This window comes from Netta rufina, assembly GCF_964035555.1.
Source record: "Netta rufina genome assembly, chromosome: Z".
NCBI lineage: Eukaryota > Metazoa > Chordata > Aves > Anseriformes > Anatidae > Netta > Netta rufina.
In genome coordinates, this window is record NC_140126.1 from 7928215 (window position 1) to 7954265 (window position 26051).

Sequence of the window (26051 nt, forward strand, 5' to 3'; positions counted from 1 at the left end):
GGTCTTCTCCAATCTGTAGGACTCTATGATTCTACGATTTAGCATTTACCTGTTTGAGAACTGTGTATGCAGGGGACTGTGAAGGAATCTACACACTTAGAAGAAAAACAATACTTATTTTCTTTAGAAAAGGTAGATATGCTCTAGGGAGTAGTTTGGGTTTGTCCTAGGAAAGCGTCCTTAAAGGGAACTGCAATTGTCATGAAGTACTTGCACAATGTATTGGAACATAACGGTCTGACACCTAGCCTCTCATCTCTGCTAGTAAACTCTTCATACCACTCTGCTTCTCTCTGGGTAGTTTATGGCTGTTGGTCTGTAGTTTGTAACAGTTTATTTTCCTGTAAAGAATAGGATTAGAGTCTAAACCATCAGATGAAGGATCCTGGGCAAGCTGATGTAGGTGTCTCTGTCTGAGCAGGGGGCTGGACCAGGTGATCTCCCGAGGTCCCTTTCAACCCAAACCATTCAGTAATTCTTTGATGCTGTGATTGGCAATTGGTCTCTAACGTACCGAGCCCTCATTCACTGAGCTGAGGTATGAAAGTGCCAAAGAAAAACATCACCTTCACCCATGTTTTGAAAAAGATAGTTTCTGCTGCTGGAACTGCCAGCAAACTTCACACTCTTCCACAAGCTGTAGTAAAGTGGGATTTTGTAGGTCTAATTTCACAATTCAGGCATCAAATTCCTGTCTCCTAACATCCTGTTTTAACCATTTAAATCTTCCTATAGATCTAGTGCAATACCTAGCTAAATAGTTCATTTTGGTACTTAAAGGGGGCTTATAAAAACATGGAGATTGACTTTTTATATGGGCAGATAGTGATAGGACAAGGGGGAACAGCTTTAAACTAAAAGACGGGATTTAGACTAGATGTTAGGAGGAAATTATTCATTCAGAGGGTGATGAGGCACTGGAACGGGTTGCTCAGAGAAGCTGTGGATGCCCCATCCCTGGAGGTGTTCAAGGCCAGGTTGAATGGAGCTTTGGGCAACATGATCCAGTTGTAGCTCTCCCTGACCATAGCAATGGGGTTGGAACTAGATAATTTTTAATGTCCCTTCCAACCCTTTCCATTCCACAATTCTATGATTCTATGATAAATTAATAGAAATTAAAAGATCAACACCATCTATTAAGAAAGACAAAATCAGTACCACCTACCCACCTATCGCAAAGGAGGAATGGATAACTTTTATCACCAATGTTTATCAATGAAAGTATAACTACTCCTAAGTCCTAGAACGGGGGATGAGAAGAGCTTCTGTAAGGAACAACCATGGTGAAGGATGAGCACATGCTTCTGGAGTGATTACTACATGATCAGAAAGTACATTTTGGTAAAATTAGCAAGAAACTTCGTACTTTGGCAATGCAGAAGAATCTTCACTGATGTCCACAAACTAAGTTATCAGCAATGTAAATTCTCTTTTGCATTAGGATAAGCTAATGCAATTTAAGAAACAGCAGGTTAAAATAGAGAATATGGCAGAACAGGAGAGATGTACCTAGACAGCAGATCTACAAGCACAGCTTTGCAAGTAGATAATTTTCAGTCCTTCACTTCTTATTTGTTAAATGCCACTCAGTATTCTGATAGTAATGTTGCTTTATTCAAGCATATTTCGAGTCAAATATTCAAATGTCTAAATAAAATGGAAACTTTCAAGATATTCCCTGTGCATTTTGATTATTGGTAGGTACAAAACCCTATACATGTAGCACTTGACATTGTGGCATATAAAATAGATTATTTTTCTCTGGGACAGCTATTGAAAGATACAAAAAATAAAGAAGAAAAAAAACAAAACAAAACAAAACAAACAAACAAACAAAAAACACCAAAAAACAGATGGAAACACCCTAACGCTATTCTTGTTTGTTTTCCTAAGACTCATTTGTAAAGGTTAGAGGGCAACTTATTCCCACATTTCCCAGGAATTTATTTCTAGAAATACCATGTCTTTTTTGGAAGATGAGATGATTTGGATTTAGATCCTACAGTGACTCTTCCTGCACTCCTGTCTCTGTTACATTATAAATGGGAATTTTGACCACCAGAAATTCCTGTTAGAAGGACATTTTCCCTTCAAATTCTTTCAAATATGCTTTTGCTATGTATCATTTCTGTGTTGCAACATGTTTCCCTAAGCTATCTGACACTCCTGTCTTCACACAGAGAAAATGGTACCTGAAGATCTTGGCATGACAACTTTCAAGATGGAAGCTGTCTGCCAATTTTCCCCTTTAAGTTCACCCTAGTTAGCACAGCTTCAATATACTATATGTGTATACTGACTCTGAGCTCTCTTTTGGATGTGTTTCAGATGAACTCCCATGGAATACCAAGCAATCTTTCTGGCAGAAGATTTTCCAATGAAGAAACAAATTCATCATACTAGGGGAGGACATTCTGAAAATGAAGGCTACATTTCAACAAACAAGGCTATCAAGCTTGAGCCTCAGTTTTTCAGCCTAGGGATAGGGGTTGTTTAATTTAGAAGAAATTCTGCATGCCAGCACCTTGGAGATGAAGAAGTGAAGTTTCCTAGCTTGGTATGTTCCCCAGCACTCCTCTGCATCAAAGCGTGCTACTCTGTCTGCTCTGATACTGTGCCAGATCCTTGGCTCTTATAAATCACTCATGAATTTCATCAGTTTTTGTCATCTGAGGTTCTGACCTGATGACTTCTGCTCTCCTCTTACTTAAGGTTAAGAAAACATCTTCCCAAGTTGTACAGCCAAAATTCATGTCTTTTGAAAACAAAGCTGATAAACTTCCCCTGTTAGAGCAACAAGCCAATGGTTGAAAAAGGAAGACGAGCGCACATTTTTCAGAATTATTACATGCAATGTAGGACACATGGTTTACAGACTTTCTCTTAACCAGGTTTTATGAGTATGTGGATTGCAACTTGTTTATCTGTCTCAGAGACAAGCAGGGCAAAACTAAACAAACATTCAACCTGAGCATGGTATATGTCATATTAGGAAAAAGTGAGCAACAAACTGCTTACTGAGTTCTCCTTCTCAGCTGGTATTTGTGGCTAGAATTAAATGAATGCAATGAAGAACTGAAATACAAAAAGTAGCTGTGTGGAAAAAAAAAAAAAAAAAAAAAAAGAAAGAAAAAAAGAAAGAAAAAAAAGAAAAAACAGAAAAGAAACAAAACAAAACAAGACAGGGAGAAGCATGTGTGACAGATTGCGCATAACCCTGTAAAAAACACAGATTGAATTTGGTTCTTAGTCACCTCCCTGTGAACCTACTGAACCCACTAGGGCTGCCTGGGGATAAATGAAATGTGAACCTGATCCATTTGGCTTGCTACAGTCTCTGGCAGTCTAAATGTAATTTCAACCAAATCAGAACAGTAGCAACTTATCCTTAGCCGGCACAGATGCAGGGAATGACTCAAGGAGAAATGAACCAGGAACATGTTTTGGAGCAAGAGGATATCTCTGGCTGATGGAATTCCAAAACAAAACGGAATGCAATTTGCTCCTATTTTGCAGCAGCTGAGGGCAGCTCTATGTGAAAACAGTAGCCGTAAAATGAACATCCTACTACATTATGCTTTTTCCTTTTTTTTTTTTTTTTTTTTTTTTTTTTTTTTTTTTTGCTATGGCAATCACAGATACAGCTCTTAGCAATGGAAATGTGAGTTCCAATTTCCTGAGATCCTTTTTCTCTTCTGCCAAAGGGTAGCCTTGATGCCTGTTTATCCAACATGGCATTCCTCTCTCTGGGAAACAGGTTCTGCTCCGAAGAAGCAGCTGGTACAAAGACTGGAGATACTCATTCCTTGCACACCCTGGATCCTAGCTCTTCATGGTCCTCCAAACAGAAACATGAAAAGCTAAGTGAAGGAAGCCTAAAGGACCTAGGAAAGGGCCTGAGGATTTTGCTCTAGCCAGCTCTCCCAGCTCCTGTACTTTGGCTTCTAATCAGCAAATGCTCTTTCACATACTGATATAAACACATTAGAAATCAGCATATAAACATAAATTGTTTAGGGACTTAATCTGGATCAATTCTGTCTTGAGACTGAAATGGTTCCTGTGGGTACATCAAGAAAAACTGTTAAATTATTTTCTAACTTTTTACCTGGTTGGCAGATAAGCACAGCTACTGCAGTTGTAAAAGTCAAAGAATAGAAACACTAGAAGATTTGAAAGTAGAAGAACTGATGCAAGTAGAAGAAGGAAAACAAGCCTCTTTTTGAGGTTTGAAATAGAAGCAGCTTGTCTTTTTCTCATCTGAAAAAGTGTTTTTACACCCCCAAGTTTTATCAGTTCTTTCCAGTTGCACCAGTTTAGCTATTAATGGATACTACCCCTCCCTCAAACCTTTCTAGATCAATGCAGCATTTAATTAAGCATTAAAAATACATTATTTGCCATAGTTATGTGAACTATGAAACTTCCGTGTATACAAACCTGAGTCCTGTTAATCTACTCTCCTGTCTCTGAGACCCCAATGGGAAAACTTGGCCAGAGTCAATTAGAAGATTATCTCCACACATGAAAGTTCTTTATTAACTTCTGTCATTTACAGACTATGCCTCGGAAGATTTTTTTTAAGGTGGTTTACTATACCTCTCAGTTGGCTGTTGACAGAGTGACTACAGAATGAACTATGGTTTTATAAGGCACTGCAAACTGTGCCCTGCTAATATAAAACACTAGCAGTGATCTCAAATTGAATAAACAACATGGAACTAAACAGCGTATTTCTCTTCCTTTCCTCCCTATAACTATTTTTTTTCTTCAGTAATTTCCTTTTTACAGCAGCTCTTAGTGTAAACCTACAGGTTGATAAGAATCCACTACACTTTGTGTCGAACATGCAGATAAGGTATACTGATGCTGAGGAAGAAGTCCATGTTTACAAAATACAGTCTCACTGAGCTTGATCTAAATATATAAAGATAGTATCAGTCCTTTAATCTGTTACACATGAAGTTAATGCAACAGGGTTTCATTTACACTCAAGACAGACATGGTGCTATTGAATTTTCTCTCGTACACTAACCCCAGTTAGAAGTGAACAACTTGAAGCTTGTCACATCAGACGAAGAGTGATTTTTTTTGACCAAATCATTGTAGAAATGTTTCAAAAAAGTGCTGCCAGCACCATCAACAGGAGCAGACAAAAAAACTGTAACATTCCCTTTCACTTTTATGTGCCTTCCCATTCCTTAATATAGTAAAAATGTGTGTTTTATTACAGGGTTTTAGGAATTTATAAACAGCATGGCCTGAAAAAGGAGTATCTTCAGTCAAAGAGGAAACCTAACTTGGATATTGCAGTAATCCTCTACCCGCCCCTGCCTTGTCTTGCAACATATCTTAATTTTGAATTGGCAAGACATAATGGAGAGAAAAGAACTGTGGTTTTATGTTCATTCAGTCCTGAGCTGCTGCACCAGAGATGTCTTTCATGTGAATACTTGAGCACAGGTAGCTGATGACTGATTCTTGGCCATTATGAATAGGTGGAGCTCCCCTGCAGCCAGAGGACTTGGTGCTACTTACAGCTGATGATGACCTGGGGCCCTAAGCAAAGACCAACTCATGTAGCAGGTGTAGGTGTATGCTTAGGAAAGCAGTAACTGTTGCTCACCAGCAACAAGTACAGATCACTGATTTACCCAATTAACTTGAACGACCCATATGAGCTCTGAGTCCCCAAGTCAACCTAAATCTAGCTTGCAACGTTTTCCCACAGCCAAGCTGTACCCAACCTGTTGTAAGTTTGCCCATATTGGTGTTTGGGCTTATTCAAAAACATTCTTACTCCAAAGCTACAGGATCATTATCTTTTTCTTCATTTCAGTCACAGGGAATCTGGATGTAATCTGATCGACAAATGTCAGAAGATTACTGGAAGGCTATAAGCATTCAATCATTTCAAAGTTGCAGCTTTCAATTAGAGCTAGAGCACAGCCTGTGCTCCAGCACAAATGGATATAAAGCAAGACCAGGCTTAAAATCTTTCAAGCACTGAGTTGGTTTAGAATCTGTTGATACCAGTGGGGTTTCTTGCCCAGAAGTTAAGAAAGTTAAACAGAACAGTTTAACAGAAGTTAAAGCCAGGGAAAAAGCCCAGGTTAATAATGCAGAGATGTCTTACCCCTGCATAGGAAAGTTTCTGTCTTTCACTTGCTATAACTTATCATAGCATTCACTATCTGATGCTTTTCAAATTAAAGAAGTATTTTTAATGCAACTCACTCCTTCAGTTTGTTGACCAGAATTTTGTTGGAATTCTGGCTTTCTGCACATTTCCTTCAGTCCCTGGAAAATGGAAATCCTTCTTTTCAAAACTCTTCTGAATTTTAGTAGTGCATTTTTAAGTGTTGAAGAATGAAGATAACTGCTACACTTATAGCTGCTTTCCACTGTTTAGTAATTTCTATTTTGGACATATCTTCCGTGATTCAAACCTCTCAGAGGTAGGCTTTTCACCTGTGAAGAGTAATCTGCAGGTGCATTTCCACAGCTCCAGACTTGGTCTCTGCTGGCAAGAACATTGCTAGACTCAGTCCAATTATCTCAGTGGTCCATCTGGTTCCAATTCACAAAACTATGGACATCTGCACCTATTAAGAACTGCACACTCTAAATTTTCAAAGACAAGCACATTATTGGTACTTGAGCATGACTTTGTAATTCATTCAGTTTAAATGTTCTACTAACTTCATTGTTGAGGTTAAGCTTTCAAATGCAAGTAGCAACTGTATCATTATCTGGAAGCAACAAATAGGAGAACATATGAACTGAAAACCGACTTTCAGATTTCCCTGAAATACTGATACTTGCAAATAACTAGCAGGTCAAAAAAGGTATGGTGGTACCTGATGCATTTACACAAAAATCTTGCTTTAGATACATTATAACCACCCTTTCAAGTTATATTAACAATGGAAGATCCTGCCAAGAAAGCACTACCAATTTGCTACAGCACTGAACCCATACTTTGTAAGAGAGAGCTTTTGTCCAAGCAGATAAAATAATGAATGCATTATTATACACTTCTTTTTATTGCACTTGTTATTATTACAAAGATATATGAGTCCCCGTGAATTTAAATACTTTTGAAATACAGGATGACAAGCCTGTAGCAAAAATAGGAATGAAATCCTGGTTTTCAAGTCTTAGTCATGTGCCTCCTTGGAAGACAGTATTTTTCTGTCGGAGTTAGCCTTGCCTGTGGTATGTTCAGTTTTAGTATGGGTGGTTATTACTATCTTAAAAATCTTTGCATCACGCAAGCACAGGAGGATACACTACCATAGGTATCAGCTGGCCAGTCCATATCTGCTAATGTTAGGCTTTATTTGGACAAAATATTACAAATTAAAATACCATCATCATAAAACCATGTGAGGTGCACTACAGGTCTGTAGAGAACAACTCTGTCTAAAGTTGCTCTGCAAACTTGCATAGTCTTTTCCTTCATATATTCAAATTTCATATTTTTCAGTATTGTATTTTCATTTTAATAACAATAGAAATACTTGTAGAAGCTAATGGATTTCATATATTTTTCTATTTCTCCACTTAATGCTAATAAATAGGCAACTTTTCTGCAGCTTTCCATGGTAGATCAATGACATTTTTGTTACTGTTTCAGTAACAAAAGATATTTTTCATTGGTTTTTCAAGCTGTTGATTGTCTTCATAAAACACTGTCTCTTTCATTAGCATAAGTATGTTGATTTCATTTATGATACACATTTATATTATTGTTCAGACCGGAATGTTCCACAACTGCATTAGACCAAAAAAAGTCTTAGCAAATAAGTTAGGTAGGGCTGTATGATGGTGATATTCTTTTCTGAATAGAAACAGTGAATATCCTGCATATGAAAAATACACAAATTTACATCTAAAAGGTTGATCTTTGATATCTCATAATAATAGGATTTCCACTACTCATTTACTGGATCCAGTCTAGACAAACTCGGTCATAGAAATATTTGAGTCTGATTAAGTTTACTGCACAAGTTTGAGCAGCCTCAGGATGACTTAAAGCTACAACAGACTACATCAGCCTTTTCAAGGGCCTTTTTAGTACACAGGGGTCCCTGGTTTTCTTGTTCTCCAGTTTACCATAATACAGCGACTTTAACTAAAATAGTCATCTGATTTCCAGATTTTATTTCCAGCCATACTTACAGGTATAAGGACAGTGCTCTATCCAGTGTGAAATTGCAAAATACCTTTTCTGTTCTACACATTCAACTTTTTTATTGTGCTGCATTCAGCCTCAAAATACACCTTGCTGAGCCTTAAGAACAGAAATATTTATCTGACAGTGCTTTCACTCACTAATTGACCTGGAATTTGAAGTGAGAGAGAGTGCTGTTCAACTGGGGTTCAGAAATATTTATTTCCATTTTCTAGGAGATGCACAGCAATTCCCTCAGTCCTCAGTTTGGAAGGAATTGGATATTTCTTTGGAAGAAACATGAAATATTTCATATTTGATTTTAAACTCAATACAGTGGATATAAATCAATTCCAAAATGTCAGTGTTGGATTTCCTTCCACATTTTTTGTTCGTAAAGTAGAATAATTCCAAAATAGAGTCTCCTTGAAAGATGTGATTGTTTTGTTAGGGAAAGTCATTTAAAATTCATGTAAATATCCGAGTTTCACTGGGACTTGAACTACATTTTGTGAACTGTATAGACTTATGCTTGTGGGATTTTTCAGAATTTTTCTCCCTCTTGGTTGTTTTCCAGACTGTTGTCTGATTAGGAAGTAATTGATCATGAATCAAAGTAGAAAGGCTGAATGTGATATTTTACATTTACATTACAGATTGTAATGAAAAAATATATATTAAGTCCTGCAGAATTGAACACATTATGGTGTAGAGAAAGAAGCTGGAGTATTTTTAGAAGAGAGCAATCCATTTATTTCATGCTTTCTACTTACTTTTGAATCTGGTGAAATAAAAGGCAAATTTCTCCTCTGTGTTTGTCCTTATGTCCATTTAGGTTTGGGTTTGTGCCATCTTAGATGCCTAAGTTACCAGGTTAGTTGCTCTAGACTCTGGCTATATCTAAGGGACAACTATATGACTTTCAAGGATGATTTGGGTTTAAAAGAGGCTTACTGACCCATGCCTTTCTCTCCAATGATCTCTCCCATTTTTTTTTTTTTTTTTTTCCTGTATGCAGTGCCTGTTGGAAAATAAAATTAGAAAACATACTTGTTTTAGGATTGCCAAACTTCACTGTGTTTTATTTCAAAATTTCACTGTGTTTTATTTAAGTGTAGCTTTTGTTTAAAAGTGTTGCTTCAGCCATTGGTATTTAAACTGAAAGTTCACATTGTCCATAGTGTGCTCAAAATTTGTACACACCTATATATTAAAAAAATAATAATAATTACATGCAAATCATGTTTCCTCATGCAACTATGCATATCGAAACTTAGATCTGTCCAAGGTACAAATGTAATTTTGACTTTCCCTTATAAGCCATATTACTTGCACATGAAAATGTTTATTTATGCACAAGCTGTAAAAGTAAGTATGAAGTGGATTACTTCCACCTATAACCTTAGGAGCAATTTTACCCCCAATGTATGCCTAATTAATGTAACATGTTTCAATAGTTCTTCCTGTTTTGTTTAAGAACATGAAGTATGTGTTAATGGAAGGAACACAAAAAGTAAATTATGGTTTTTCCACTCTGCTCCCCATCATCTCTCAAAATTGCTCAGTGATCTGAGGCAAATAACTTTAGAAGGTTTTATATTTTTAAAAGTGAACTCTGTAACCTTGCTTGTAGAACAGTCTGATTCTCCTGTATCTTCTTTATTTGAGTTAGAGTGAAAGATGAAGGCTGTGGAATACCTTTAAGTGCTTTGCATTCTGAATAGAGGCAAATTTTAGCTCAATTGTAGTCCGTGATTTTGGATTAACACATAGAAAATAATCTCTTTGCACCTTTCTTTCTTCCTCTAGATGAATATTCAAAACTGCACTTTGCAGGAGTCCTTTAATATGAACTTACAAGTCTTGACTTTTCTTAACTTAAAATGGGGGAACATCTGGAAACAAAATCATAAAAACTTAGTGGTTATACTATTATTCCACTATTGAGTATTAGCTGATATCTATCAGGAGCCTTTATCCTCCTTGTCTATGTTAGCCCCACACACCTGAGTAAATGGCACATTCCACAATATCAGGAAAATGAAGCAACTCGATATTCATCATAGCATTGGATTCCTGTTTATCATTAGCCTACACTAGGCCCTTAACAAATAAAAAGGAAAACATCCTGTCTAAGAGCTTTACAATATAAAAACATCAGGAAGAGCTGAAGAGCAGATGGCAGAATATATTGAGTACAAAAAAGGAAACCAAAACACTAGTAGATTCTCCTGACTCCACCGATGCTCTTGTGAACCTGCTTGCATAGACACAGATGGCTGCATAACACAAGCTGTATACTTTAGGGAATGCTTTGTGATGGTTGTGATACTACTGGATTGGAGAATTTCTATAATGTGTGGCATTAAGGTATGCAGAACTCTCCTTGAAGAGTGATTCCTTACTAGATGAACTGAATACTTTGCTAGGACAGAAGAGTCATAGGACCACAGCACAGCACCAATGGCAAAAAAAAAAAGGACAAAATGGAGCTACCTGGAAACTTTTTTTGCCCTGCTATGGTAGCTCTGCTGCTGTTTTTCCTATCATTGATACTATCGTAATGATAACAGAGAGTTGAGATTGTAAGAAAACTGCTAATATTTCCCCGGTAGGAAATGATCTCATTGTTAGGCTCCTGAGAGGGAAAGTAGTCACAAAAATGGAGTGCTTCACTTACTTAACTGCTTCTGTTAACATTTTTCCTCTTACCAAGTAAGTCTACAGAAGGACGATACTTGACAATGTATTTTAGGGCACATCTTTAAAGTGATCTGCCAGAATGAGAACTTCTAACTTTCCAGCAGTACTACAGGCATACTAGAAAAGAGAAACACAGAAAAATGGTAAAAAACAGTTAAGAGATGTAGACCTGTGAAGTGAACACTGCACGGGGCTCAGCTGGATAAAGCATATTCCTGGTGATCTTCCAGCAGGACTTGTGAAAGGCTTGTGAACAGCACCATGTATTCTTCAGCTGGGTTTTTCTACTAGCAGTATGACGCACTTTGAAATCAGCTGGAAGTTGAAGTACCTGTCATCAATCCGAACATTATTTTCTTATTGCAAGTATACCGAACAGAAGATTTCTTTGTTACAGAGGGGCTCTGTTGAGAAGAAAAAACAAATCAGAGTCAACGGATACAGTCCAATCCAAAGGTTCCCATCCTTTTGCTCACCATCTGTGTAGTCAAAGATAGCAAAGGCTTCCTTGCCATTGAGTAACACAAACTCGAGGACTTCCTTGACGTCACTGTGAAGGGTGGGTGGTCGATGTGAGAGAGCTGGCTGCAGGCCAGTTATCAAACATGTTAGAAGATGTCCAACAGCAAAGGATAAAAGGTAGCTCACAAACAAATCAAGTGAGTCTTAGGGCAGACATGGATTGTCCTTACTTTTTCTTTGATTTTCACAGAGATTTACTACTACTAGAAGTTGAAAGACTCTAACTAGCCAAGCTTGCAATCCATATAGATGTGCAGAAAAGATTCAAAAGCCCAACAGGCATTCAGAGAATCAAAGCTAGAATTTCATTCAGATAGCTGTAAAAAGATCAGTTTTTGTTTCAAGTTTCTTTCAGCTACCCAAATTACTAAAATGACAGGGATGGAAACTCTGGAAGAATTGCAACTCTCTTCCTTTTCCAATTCCAGGCTCAAATTCTGTCAGGAAGATCATTATTTTCTAAATCACTGCCTGCCCCTTTTCAGAAACAATGCAAGTATTTGGTAGTTCAATATCTGGGAGGCTCCCAAAGCTTGCTGACCTCTGAGAAAGATTCTAAAAAATAAAATAAAATTAATTTGTCTAAGCTAGTTAGCACCTGGATAAGAGTGAATGCAAAAACAGAAAATACAAACTGAGCCACCTCTGTTCGGTTATTATCATGGCTTCATCTGACAATTGATTTGGCATTTCTAGAAGTCAGAGGAAAGGTTTTTCATAATGTGGGAGTTATATGAGGTTCTTCCATTGGGTTTATCTGCTGACAGTCTCCTTCCTTTGCTTTGGTGCTTCACAGTCCTAAGTCAATCTCCCTTCATGTTAAAAGTCGCTAGAAATAGATTTATCCTTTCTTTTCCTTTGATTAGTTTTATATTTCACCTGATGGAAGTGAGGAGATTAGGCAAAGGTGGACAGTGTGAAAGAATAAATAGTAGGAAGGAAAAAGAAAATATGCTCCCTGTGGTCTAGTGCTTTTCTTGACAAAAGGCACCCACTGACTAGTGCAACACTGCTTGCAGGGATCCACATTCTTTGATGCTAACTTGACCCAAGAACCAATATTACATCTATAACCTTTCACCATAACATAATCATGAAGAATGGTCCAGAGCTTAGGCCAGGGTAAACGCCCCAGGTCCCCCCTCCTCAGCTTCATTTTGTGTTCTCAAGTACTGTGAGGTAGTAGCTCTTCTTTGAAAAGCTAGGCAAAATGGCTCACAGGTTTTACTGGAGTGACTAAATAATTTGATAATAAATGAGACTTGGAATCAAAATGGACTTCAGCACAGAAAACACAGATGGGTATTTATAGCATTTATGCACATGCACGTGTGTGTATCTGTATATCCAGAAACAAATGAGGAGAAATAGATATAGATAACGTTGACAGGCAGGATAATGAGAATATCAAGAACATACCTAAAACGGCTTCTGAAAACACGTTACAAAGTACTTTCAGCAGGTGGTATCAGCACTCATAAATTGTATGCATATGCAGCTCTCGCCTTACTGTTTCTGGAAGATTTTAAGTTGTGATGATATCCTATTCATCCTTTTTCACTGCTCTTCTCAAACTAATCAGAACGCTGATGCCATGGCAATTACAATGCTTTCTGACTCCTCTTACAGTACATGTTAGAGACAGTCATTTGCAAAGCAGTCCTCAGATCAGAGAATCACAGAATCATTAAGTCTGGAAAAGACCTTCAAGACCATCCGGTCCAACTAGCACCCTACTACCAATGTCACCCACTAAACCATGTCCTCAAGCACCACATCTAACCTTTCCTTGAATGTCCCCAGGGACGGTGACTCCACCACCTCCCTGGGCAAGCCATTTCAGTGCCTCACCACTCTTTCTGAGAAGACCAAAGTAGCATCAAGACATCCATGAGCACTTTTCTGTGATTTCTGACTGCACACAACAATCTCATCCCTCAATCAAGGCCCAGATATGAGACATATTAATCCCCTTCACATTCTATGGTCCTCAAATGATTTGCAACATAAAGGTAAGGTCCTGAGCAGATAACATTACCCTGACATAAACTGAGTTTTCTGAAATTATGGCATCTGTGGCAAAAATCATGCAACAAAAAAAGCCAGGCACAACTGGTTTTCAGAAGCAAAAAGACGTGGAGATGGATGAAGATAGAAGGCAGGCAAATAATATTCCTTAAAAAGCAAAGTTTGTTTGAAATGAATTATTAGACTCAGCTACCGGCATCTTTACAGGAATGTGACATAGTGCAATCCAAGTATCATTTAAAATAGTTTATGGAGTAGGGAAATATGTTTAAAAAATAGCTTAGATATATACAGTTCAAAGATATAGAATGATCTCTTGGCCTTTTTTTATTCAACCCAACCTTACAACCTCCTGTTTCACAACTAAAAATCCTGCTCCTTGGCTTTCAGTAACAATGAGTGTCACTGAAAAAGTCATCATTCACCATGCCCTATAATTTGCCCTGTCCTGCTTGCTGTTTTTGCTAGCCTTGATGGAAGACAAAACAGAGAAAAAGGATTTTATGCTCTACCAGAATACAAACTGACTTTCCAAGAACGGTTGTCAGACATAAATCTCCCCTGATCTCACCACTGTATTTAACATAACAACCAAAATATAAATAGTAATGAAATAATATTTTATATCTCTGTGGCGCCATTTAGTCGTTGAGACCAAATGTTTTGCAGTTAGACAATACTTGCACTACTAGAAGGCTAAAGAATGAAAGATATTGGTTTAATATTGGCAATGCAAAGGGGTCTTATATTGGGTGTAAAAATTAATTTATTCACACTTACCAACAGATGAAGTAGCAAAACACTTATTTTCACCAGCATTTATCTGGCATTTATACGATGCTAGAGTGACCACTCCAGATAGAAGAGCAGATTGTCCTAAAAAAACTAATTACCAAGGGGAGACAGATTTTACAATGCAAGAAAAACAAAGAGACAGCTGTGTTATGCTGATTATGGAGGTAAACATCTGAATTTTCTAATGTGAACCTGAACTCTCTCCAATACATGTCCAATACATGCTGGGGTTAGGTATGGGATTTGCACTTAGCAATATTTTTTCTAAGGTTTCAGCAGAAAAATGTTTATTTAAACGTGAAATCTATTCCTTTACTTTGCTCTTAGGAAAAACAACATTGTGCAGCCTGTGACAACATTTCTGTCTCACAACCTTACCACTCAAGGACTTTAGCTGCATAGTGAAGTATACTTTCCCTTCCTGGGATCAACGTGCATCATTTTTATAATTTTACTAGACCCATTATACAAACATCCATACGTGTGAAACATGCATTCAAAACCACATCTGAAAAGCAAGCCCTGCTCTTCAAAATACAAGGCTGTGCATTAACACAAAGACTTTCTTGAAATTATTGTATTAACACTAGAGACTGTGTATGTGTATTCACGGGCAATTTTGTTTCTGGAGTGGTGCTTTCCACAGGACCAAAAGCCACTGAGGGTGACAGCTAGTGAATTTATGGTGACATAGAAAGGACATGGGAATTTATGTGTTGTGTGAAATAACGGCTCTATGCTTGGAGTGAGGGAAGCACTACCTTCTATAAAGTTGCACAATTCAGACTGACACACTTAACAGAAAGTGCATGTGCAGGGATAGACTGCTGGGTACGTAAACGAAGTAGCTACAATTGTGTATGACTTAAAAGGTGCTTTTTCTCTGTTCTGAGTAAATAATATTTTGATTCAAAACTGGCTGCCTCTGACAAGGCATAATTGCAGGTGTCAAAACTACTGAGGTTTTATATGTAGATTTGTAATGTAAATCGTATCTGTAGACCCAGATCCTCTGTTTGGAGGAAATGCCAAAGAAAAATCAAGAACTCAAGGAGTGTTTATAAAGTCAAAGCTGCAGTTAATATGGGAATTATGAAATTATGCATGCATATAGTAAGACAGCTGATAAAAAACTTATGGTATAAATAATCAACAACAACAAAAAGAGGGGAGAAGGAAAACTACATTAACTCTATTTGACAGATGGAGGATTACAGAGATTAAGGGTATTGTCCAAGGAACTGAATCCTAGATTCAGGCCTCTGCTTTAACCACCCAATAGTTCTGAATGAACAACATTTACATTGTTGAGTTCTGTTTCCTTCTTTCCGTTAACATTCTAGGAGAGGAGAAAAAAAATGTCATTGATTGTCATTGATGTACCACTAAGAAATTGAGATTTTTTTTTTCCACATGCAAGCAGATAAGACTGCTATCTTACCTCTTGAGTTCCAAGATGGAAGAATAGAAGTTAACGAATGAATGCGTCCAGAGGAGGGGAACAAAGCTGTTAAAAGAACTGGAAGGCGTGTTCTGTGAGTAGAGGCTGAGGACACTTTGGTTGTCTACTCTGGAGAAGAGGAGATTCAGAAGTCTCATTGCCATCTACCAAGCTTCCTGAGCAGGGAAAGAGGAGAGGGAGGTGCCGGTCTCTGCTCCCTGGGATCCAATCACCAGGTGTGTGGGAAAGGCACAAAACTGCACCAGAGGCGGCTTAGAATGTACATTTGGAACTATTTATTTTCAGTGAGGATGGCCAACCACTGGAACAGGCTTTCTAGAGAGGTGGCTGATGTCTCATGCCTGTCAGTGTTCAAGAGGCATTTGGGTAATGCCCTCAATAACATGCTTTAACTTTTGGTTAGCCCTGAAATGGTCAGGCAGTCGCTTTCAACTTGACTAAACTATACTATTCTCTTCTTAAAAAATTTGTCCTACGTCAGCAGAAACTAAGGCATCCTGATCCTAAGTATAAGCCCGTAGGACACTGTGTTTGGCTACTACAGCATCATTGCATGTACAGGGCTGCTACTGGGTCAGGATGGTGAAAATGCAACATAAAACAGATGATTATAGAATGTAGTTTGTCATCTGATAAAGTGTATGATGTTAAAATAAGGCACATTTTAAAACAAACATATGAATGAAAAATTAACCTGATATGAAAAAGATCAAGTTTTACATACACAAAATAGCATGTAAAACTCTACATTTAATATTGTAAATGCTTCCTGAAAATTTCAGAGAACTTACTCCTGTCAAAAATATCTGCTTTGCACAAGAAACAATTCAGTTTCAAACAGCAATATTTCTTTAAGTTTCAAGACTTTCTAGTAATCTGTCACTGCCTTCTGCCAATATACTTTATTGTCTCCTTCACATCCCAAAGTAAATGACCACAGGTTGCACTAAGCTAATAAAACTAATAAATGCATAAAATTAATGAATGCAATGGACTTGTTTCCCTCAGATCATTTGTAAATATAAATTATATTCTTCTGTGTAGTATAAACCCTACAACAGAAAAAGCAAAAAGCCCAAACAGAAACAAAGCAAAGACAAACAGCAACTCAATAGAACTGACTATAAACTGACTCCAAAATTTCTCTCAAGAAGGCAACACCAGATGTAAGAAGCTACACAAGCTATCTGTCTGGAATGGGGCTAACTACACATAAGCAAAGAGTAGTCTCCTGAGTCCTCCAGGAAAACTCTTTGTAAATAAAAACGTGCCCTAAAAAACCCACATGATTCTTTCACCCCCATTTCCTTGCAGCTGAAAGAACTCACAGGACACTGAAAATTAGATGTTTGGGCCAGAAAGCAAAACAAAAGCAGAAAGAAAAATTCTCTGTTGGAAATGGGCTGAGGGAGAACGGGAGGAGAGGGTGCACGTGGACTTAATGTTAACAGAGATGAGAAAATGCAGAGCAGGCATTTTTTCACTAGTAGTTTTTACCTGACCAACAGCTGTTCTTCCAAAACCTGCTAGCCAGTAATAGTGGTGTCTTGCAGACTTGATGGTACAGCCTAGGCTAAGTAAAATTGTAAAAGACATTTAAAGCACAGTCACCCCTCCAGAAAAATCAAAGCAGATTGGGAATAAGTGCATTTAGATATCCTATGTACTGGCTTTTTCTTAAACCAGTTTGCACAGCTAAGTTTAGCAGATTTCTCAGTGTTTTAATTTACATTAAGCACATTAATAGCATTAAATACAATTGTGAATCCTTGTATTGATTCTTATAGATAAGATAGAATTTGATAATTTTATCTAGATGATATTATGTTTAAAAATGTTATTATTTTAGGGTATATTCGAGAGACATGGAATCCTGAAAGAAAATGAAAATTCACAGCAAAGTCACACAGAGTGAATCAAAGTTTAATTTGTTCACTTTGCTAAATCTGAAGATTCCAGTTGGTCATGTCTAATATGTCCCAGGTCAGGCTTAGTTTTGTACTTTGAAATTCCTATATTTTTTCTTTTTTTTTTGACTGGACTAGTATTTGTCACACATAATTAAATCCTACAAGCTCTTAAATGTGTAAATATTGTTTCAGATTTTTGGTAAGAGCTTAAGATGAGTTCCTGAACAATTTGTGATTTGACTCATTATTATTTTATCTATTCTGTTACAGAAAAATGAAGGCAAAAAAGAAGAAAAAATATATATCAGATTGATTTGATTTTAAGATGAAGTAGCCAGGTATTTCTCCTATTACAATTTTTGTGTGCCTTTTACAAAGGAAGATTGTCAAATCATGGGATGAATGTCACTGACTTCAGCTATGTTAATTCTGCATATACCATGGTAAGGCTGATCCATAAATCAGACTTTCCTGAAAGAATGGGAACACATTTATGAAAACAGTTGTTTCCAGCCCTTCCAGACAGGCAAGCCGACAGAACTTAAACTTAGACAGCATTCCCTCACAACTAACCGGATGATATTTCAAAAGAAGATAGATTTCCCATTTAGGTACTTTAGGCACATCAGGTCGTTCAATATGATGTGCAGCCTCAGAGAAAATACTCAGAGGATGTTACAGAAGAAGCCTAAAACAACTGGATATTGAACTCAGAGTTCTGTGGAAGATGAAGCCCTAAAATCCCAGTTTAGGTCTACCTAGAAGATTAGGTCTATTCAACATGTCTGAAAACCTATGCTTGCTACATAGAAAGCTTAATCAAGGTACAGGTAAAAGCTACAAACTCCTGAAACAATTAATGGTTGTTTATGTCCCACTGCGGGCAGCATGGCAGAGCCATCACTCAGATTTCCCAAGCCAACTGATAACACAACCTTCCCATGCCAGTTCTGAAGCTGAAGATACGTCAGCGTGGAATCACTGAGGTCACTTCTCTCCTTTGTTATTCTCCTTTTTGGCCCTCTTCTAAATTCAAAATTGTTTTAGAGCTAACAGGATTTACAATCATGTAAATAAAGGACATTATATTAGCTTGCATATCAGATATGCTTGTTTATTCTGTCCAAGGAAGAGCTAGTAATAGCATTTTCATGACATCAGAGGCGAAGCAAAGGAAGCCATTCCGACTAATTAATCTCAGTATTGTTTATAAAGAAATATAGGCAACTAATCTGTGTAATTGTTCTAAGGAGTCACAGTTTGCACAGTATACTTAAACAACATATGACTATTAAAGGCAACTTTGAGGATGGATTTTTAATTTATCAGTGTGAGGTACTTTCCAAAGTTTATCAAAAGTGTGAGGCCCACAATGGTGCAGATACAAAAAAACTGTTGGACTTGTCTGTACTTAAAGTCCAGCTCAGTTTGTGGGAGCAATGAGGAACCCAGTAATTTATGAACTGCTAAGAAAGAGCTAGTGGCAGGCACTGCTGATTAAAATACCACATTTCCATTGATATAGACCTGTTTTTTAAAACTTTGGCCAGGAGACACTAGAACTTAAATAATAATTCTGATATGTTGTTTTGATTTTCTTCTCTCAGCTGAATATTTACAATTTTTATTGTCATTTGTTGAAGCTACAATAAATTTTAAGTATACAAACACTGCTAGCCTAATTGTGGGGTAAAGAGGAGAGTTAAATGTGGGGATTAAGTGAAAAAGCACTGTTTCATGTTAAGAATGCAAAATGTCTTTCCAAAATCCACCTTTTTTGTAACTGAAGATTTAATTTTATGGGGATCTCAGAGCAAATTATTCAAATTAAAATTAATTTAACCAGCATTCTAAGAAATTGTATTTCTAAGTTTCAGTTAACAAAAGTTTTTATGAAATCTTCATGCTTTACATTAAATCTCATTGAGAACTTCAGGGGAAATTGGTCTACAAATAAGATAAATTAGTAGCAATTCATGCAATTAAAATGACTACAAGTACACTGGCAACTGTTTTCACAACCTGTATTAGATCAAGCAATCACTGTGTTTTTTCTCTAGCTTGCCTTCTGCCATTATATATGAAGCAGTGATTTTTACATGTGCACTGGGTAGTAGACAGGTTAGTTTGGGTTTAACTGGTAGTTGTGTTCATCATGCTATTGAACATAGAATTTCAGCTCTATGCAGACGGAACTGTTATGGAAAGGATGTCTGTTAACCCTCTATTACCTTTCATGTCATCTGTGTTGCAGGCACACTGCTACACGGCTGTAATACAGCCTTGCTATCAAATAAATAAAAATTAGATAGACCCTTGATATTCTATACTGTATAAACTTCTACTTCCTTGCTCCACTGCCACCTCTTGCATCTAAGACCAAACTACCTCCAGGTGATCCATTTTCTCCTCAGTGACTGCAGATCAGGAGCTGAAACAAACCCTCTTTAAAGTCTCCCGCCTTTGTACAACCCCCAGTGCTGGGAATGTCACTACCATTTTCCTCAACTCCATTCTGTCTTTACCCGTCTTCCCTGCAGCAGTTCACTTGGTGTACTCAGCCAGCCGAACTCCTTTATGAAAATGCTGTTGCTGTCCTGTGGGAAGAGAAGCAAAATATCTCAGACAGCTGATCTCCTTCACTAGAAACCAGAACAGGCTTTTTTTTTTTTTTTTTTTTTTTTTTTTTTTTTAATTCCAAAGATATCTTTGATTTTTTTCATCATGTTTGAAGAACACACACATACAAAAAATCAGAAAAAGCACGCTTTGCTAGTCAGCAGCCATCAATGTTCAAAATGGCACTGCTCACAATTGCTGAGGTTGACAGCTCCGGAGCATCACCCAGGTCTCTAACACTAGATCAGATTAAAAATCATGTGATACACTAACTTAATCTTGTTTTAGGGATTTTCATTTTCCTGTCTGTATTTGAGCTTATGGTGGATGATGCCTCCACAGTGTCCATCAACTTCTAGGTTAAAATCTAACCTTGAACACCCACGCAGCTCCAGAAGAGCTTGCCATTCTCCATGCTGCTCCCAGTCTGGCCCGTGTGTCCCACACTCACCCATTACCACTTGCAACCTTCAGCTTTTATGATTCTGTGATTCCTTCTCCTCTACTTTCCTGCATCTCACTTTCCTGCATGAGTTCTTCTCATGCACTGAGAGGTGGAAGACAGGTGACCATTTTGTTGGCTTCTATTGCCAGTAAGGGAAGATGGCAGCTATTTAGTGTATGAGACTGGTATTGGAGGCTTTCCCGTACATCTCCATTAAAAAAACAATAATTTAAAAAATATCACTAGATCTACAGAGAAATACTGAATTCTGCAAACAGTGGTGGTGTTGTGACTTTTCAGAGAATTTATTTTGGCAGAAGAGTGGCTGCCAGATGAACTAGGTAAGAGACCTTCTCGCTGTGACGTGCAGCCAGCGTGTAGCCGCCAGACCTGTCACTCAGCCAGTCTGTCCTTGCAAAACCTGCTGAGGGTAAGGAGTGGGGATGACAGTGGAATTCCTGTGTTTATATGGGAGCTATTTAATCGAAAGAAAGTTTTGCTGTCATACCTTCCTGTTTTCAGAAGTTATCCAGCCGTTAGCTTCCTAATCAAAAGAGATGTGGCAGCATGCCACAGAAACTGGGCCTTGCTTCCAGAGTGTAGCCCAAAAGATTTTCATAGCCCAGATTTTGCCTAGAAACACGTCTCGGGTGAAAAGTTAACTTTTACTCTATGTGCATTAGAACACACATTCGTTTAAAAGAAATACAGACAGAAATACCAAGCACCAAGACAAACAGACCACTTTGGAGAAAACCCCAGTAAAGAGGTTTGGTTTGCCAGCCAAAAAATTCTCAGAGCCTAGGGTTTCACCTGTTCAACATATAGGTAGATACATTCTGTTAGGGAAATACCTTACAAAATTACACAGCAGGATCTTTTATTTAGATAAAATACTTGAATTAACTTTAGTGCATACTGCTGGAGCAATGAATATGTAGGATAAAAATTCTGTGCTTTACTGTGTACAGTACACAAGAAATGAGCTAAAGAGGTGCTCCAGGTCCTTTGGATGGTGAAAAGAGTGCTTCTTGTCCATTTCTGTTTCAGATAAGGACCATAAGAAGTAAAATGCCAGGTAGACTGGAAAACTCATTGCCTGGCATTACTTCCTGGGGAATAAAAAGGAATTATTGTTCCTATATATTTTAGTTTGGGACTATTAATAAATAATGATTCATAGAGGGTCTAGGCTTCTGTTAGCAATCTAATTACACATTTTATGACTTTCAAGGTACCAAATATAATATGCTTGACTTAAAACTGACTGAAGGCTTCTTAGCAGCAGAGACTGTATTGCTTTTCTCTACCTTGTAGACGAGGGGCAGGTTCCAAACAGATCAAGCTGCTCTCATTGTGGAAAAGGAGCGTAAGAGAAAAAAAGGCAGAAAGCCAAGTGTCTGTAGACTTCTGCCATGAAGTAGAGCAGCTACACAGTGGCTGTTACTGCTGAGACACTGGTTCCTTGAGCAGCCGCTGTTGCCCAGTGTGCTCTGGCACTCACTTTTGGCAGCAGTCATGCGTTACAGTTTCACTACAGCAAGGGCAAGATAAACAGGGAGGCCATGGCCATTTTGTCACACCAGCAATCCACTGTCCTGAGCAACTGCTGACTGTGCTAAGGCTGTTGTTCCTGGACTGGTACCTGCAAACAGTCCTTGAAAATCAAGAGCTCCTTATCTGCAAAAAGTAATCAACTGTTCTGTTAAAAAGACACCAATTTACTAAACTCAGAGTGGTCCTTTTGTTTTAATGCTTTTATAAACTTGAGTCAGATCACTACTACCTCGATATCCTGTGTTATTTGGGATGTCAGAATTGAGGCTTAAAGCAATCCTTTCTGGCTTAAACATCTATGAATATACAACAATTCAACTCAATGTTTGTTATAATTAAATGCCATGCAGGTGTGGATTACGCTTAATCTCTGGGAATGAATATAGGTAGTACAAGAAGTTTCATTGTATACATGAGCTTCAATCCATGCATACAAAACTGCAGTTCAGATGAGGTCATGGGCACGGTGCAGAGACTGGCAAACACGTTGATCCCTCCTGCCTTGCACTCTGCATGAGTCCTGGTATGCTTTATATCCCAAAGCTGAACGTGATGGCTTCTAAGCAAATTTCAGGCTGCAGCTTTCCACCCATGTCATCTACCTACATGTCTCATTTCAAAACCCTTTTGTGAAACAGTCTGGTTTGTACAGACATAAGCTGAAATTGAAATAAATGTTCACATGAAAATATGTACCAAACCACCAAGATTTACTTAATCTAAAGTTAACCACAATCCTGTTATCAAAAGTCATGATATAGACCATGGTATTCAGATCATATCTGACAGAGGATGTCACCTTATGCATAAAAATGTTTTCCACTCAGCTTATGACAGACAGTGTGTTCTTTTGCACTTCCTTTCCTGGAAACCGAAATTTGCCAGCCTGTGGAGCCATGTTTTAATCAAGGTTAAATGTCTTTTTTTTTTTTTTTTTAATGTATTATCACATTTCTGCTGTATGGTAACAAACATCGATTGATGACAGACATATTTGACTTTTTATTGCAAGAGAAGTCAATGAAGAATCTGTGTATGTGTTGGTGTAACTCATTTTGTCTCTGTGTTTGTGCACTTGAACACAACACTATGTACATATTAACCTAAACATGAATGGAAAGCTTTTAGAAAAGAGTTGGTTGTTAAAACATTGACTTCACTTGGATATACTGAAGCAAAGACTACACATATTTGCTGCTTGTCACATCCAAAACTAGAAGCTTATTTGTAGATTTTAAAATAGAAACAAAATCTTAACGTTTAACTAAACCTCACCTCTTATTTTGACTGTATCAAGGTATAGTATCTACTCTGTGATTTTTAATAGGAATATTTGAAGTATAAAAAGGCTAAGATGTTTCTTCTTTCCGTGCTAATGAGGACCCTGTATCTCTTCTGTGCACTCAAGTGAAATCAAACAGAAATGTTGGGCTAGCCAACTGGAAAATCAATTATTTACACAGTGCTATTGCAGATGCCTATGATCTAATTTTTCAAACCTGATTAGTGAGCTTAATTGCATTCATTTTTGAAAGCCTATGAACCTAAGCTCCAGTTTGAATGGTACTTATACACAGAAATTCAAAACATAATTTAATGCTGAGAGAAATTTTAGTATATTTCCTGGATCTTTGACACTAGGAACTTTGTTTCAGTAACTGTGAGCATACCTGATCACTGTTTATTCACTTTTACTTTTTCTGTGCTACTTGATATATTTTTATTTGTGAATTTTCTTGCCAGTTGATGTGAATTTTCTTGTATGCCCTGAAAAAGATTCCAGTTTCCTGACTAGTGTTTGCTGACTAATGTTTGCATGTATGTATCTATACTTCACAGCAGTCTTCCAGTTCTTTCTTACTCTCTGCTACCTTCTTGATTGTTTAGTTATGTGCGTCCTGATGATTCCTCTCCTTTTCCTTGTCTGAGGTGCTGTTTCATTATCAAGGATTATGGAAGACAACACTGAAAAGTGGTGAGATATGCCTTTGTTAGTAATTAACAACTCCTCCTTGAAAGACAAGGACTTTCACGAAAGCTGAGGGCATGTGTGTAGAAATCTCTGAAGGATGAATGAACCTTGAACCTTTAAACCACCAAAGGGATGTTCTGTTTTTGTGCAGAGGATGGACAGCATGGCAGAACTGAACAGCAAGGAGATACGTAAGGTGTTTCCCATCCAGCAAGATTTTGGAGTATTTTGCCTGGTTCAGAATTCTTCATATCCCTTCAATCTGCATTAAATCTTGTGAACAACCTCTTCTAATAATTTTAACACTAATGCTAACCTTCTAATAATATATGAAAGTTACATTAATAGCGTTAATGTAAAAGTGTAACATTCAACATTGTAAGAGCTGCATGTGGACATGTAAGTGCAGATACTGGTGCAGATGGTGGTGTCCACGGGTCCAGACCATGACTTCACAAAGCTAGTAGCAACATGTGGTTTATTGCAACAAGATTTACCATTTTAGACAGAGAAAAGCAATTTTTTTTCCTCTGCCAACTGATGGAGTCTAAATAGGGAAAAATTAACAACCACTGTTAGGGATGTTTTTTTTTCTACAAGCAATAAAAAGAGTGTCAAGACATTCGAGGTAAGGTTTGTTATTATCTGTTAAGTACCTGCCTGCTGAGGAAGGGGTAAGAAAGAATGACAGAAGAGAAGATGGACCAAAAAACTCCTGGCTTCCTGGAATCAAGTGAAAACAGCTGACAACTTGTTCAGGAGGAAAAATTAAAAAAAATCAAAAAAAAAAAATCTAAGCAGATAGCTAATGACTTGTTTTCACTCTGGGCAGCACTGTTCTGACATGAGAGAGCATTTACATGCCCCACAATAGTACCCAAGAGCAGACAGTACTTCACAGAATCACAGAATTGTCTAGGTTGGAAGAGACCTCAAGATCATCGAGTCCAACCTCTGACCTAACACTAACAAGTCCTCCACTAAATCATATCACTAAGCTCTACATCTCAATATCTTTTAAAGACCTCCAGGGATGGTGACTCCACCACTTCCCTGGGCAGCCCATTCCAATGCTCAACAACCCTTTCGGTAAAGAAGTTCTTCCTAATATCTAACCTAAAACACCCTTGGCACAAACTTTAGCCTGTTCCCCGTCGTCCTGTCACCAGGCATGTGAGAGAATAGACCAACCCCCACCTTGCTACAGCCTCCTTTAATGTACTTATAAAGAGCGATAAGGTAGCCCCTGAGCCTCCTCTTCTCTAGGCTGAACAATCCCAGCTCCCTCAGCTGCTCACAGAATCACAGAATCACAGAATCACAGAATTTCTAGGTTGGAAGAGACCTCAAGGTTATCGAGTCCAACCTCCAACCTAACGCTAACAGCCCTCCACTAAACCATATCCCTTGCTCCTCGTAAGACTTTTTCTCCAGACCCTTCACCAGCTTTGTCACCCTTCTTTGGACACACTCGAGCACCTCGATGTCCTTCTTGTAGTGAGGGGCCCAAAACTGAACACAGTACTCGAGGTGTGGCCTCACCAGAGCTGAGTACAGGGGGACAATCACCTCCCTAGCCCTGCTGGCCACACTGTTTCTGATACAAGCCAGGATGCCGTTGGCCTTCTTGGCCACCTGAGCACACAGCTGGCTCATATTCAACTGGCTATCAATCAATATTCCCATGTCTTTCTCTGCCAGGCAGCTTTCCAACAACTCATCTCCCAGCCTGTAGCTCTGCTTGGGGTTATTGTGTCCGAGGTGCAGGACCTGGCACTTGGCCTTGTTGAACTTCATGCAGTTGACCTCAGCCCATCGGTGCAGCCTATCCAGATCCTCCTGCAGAGCCTTCCTACCCT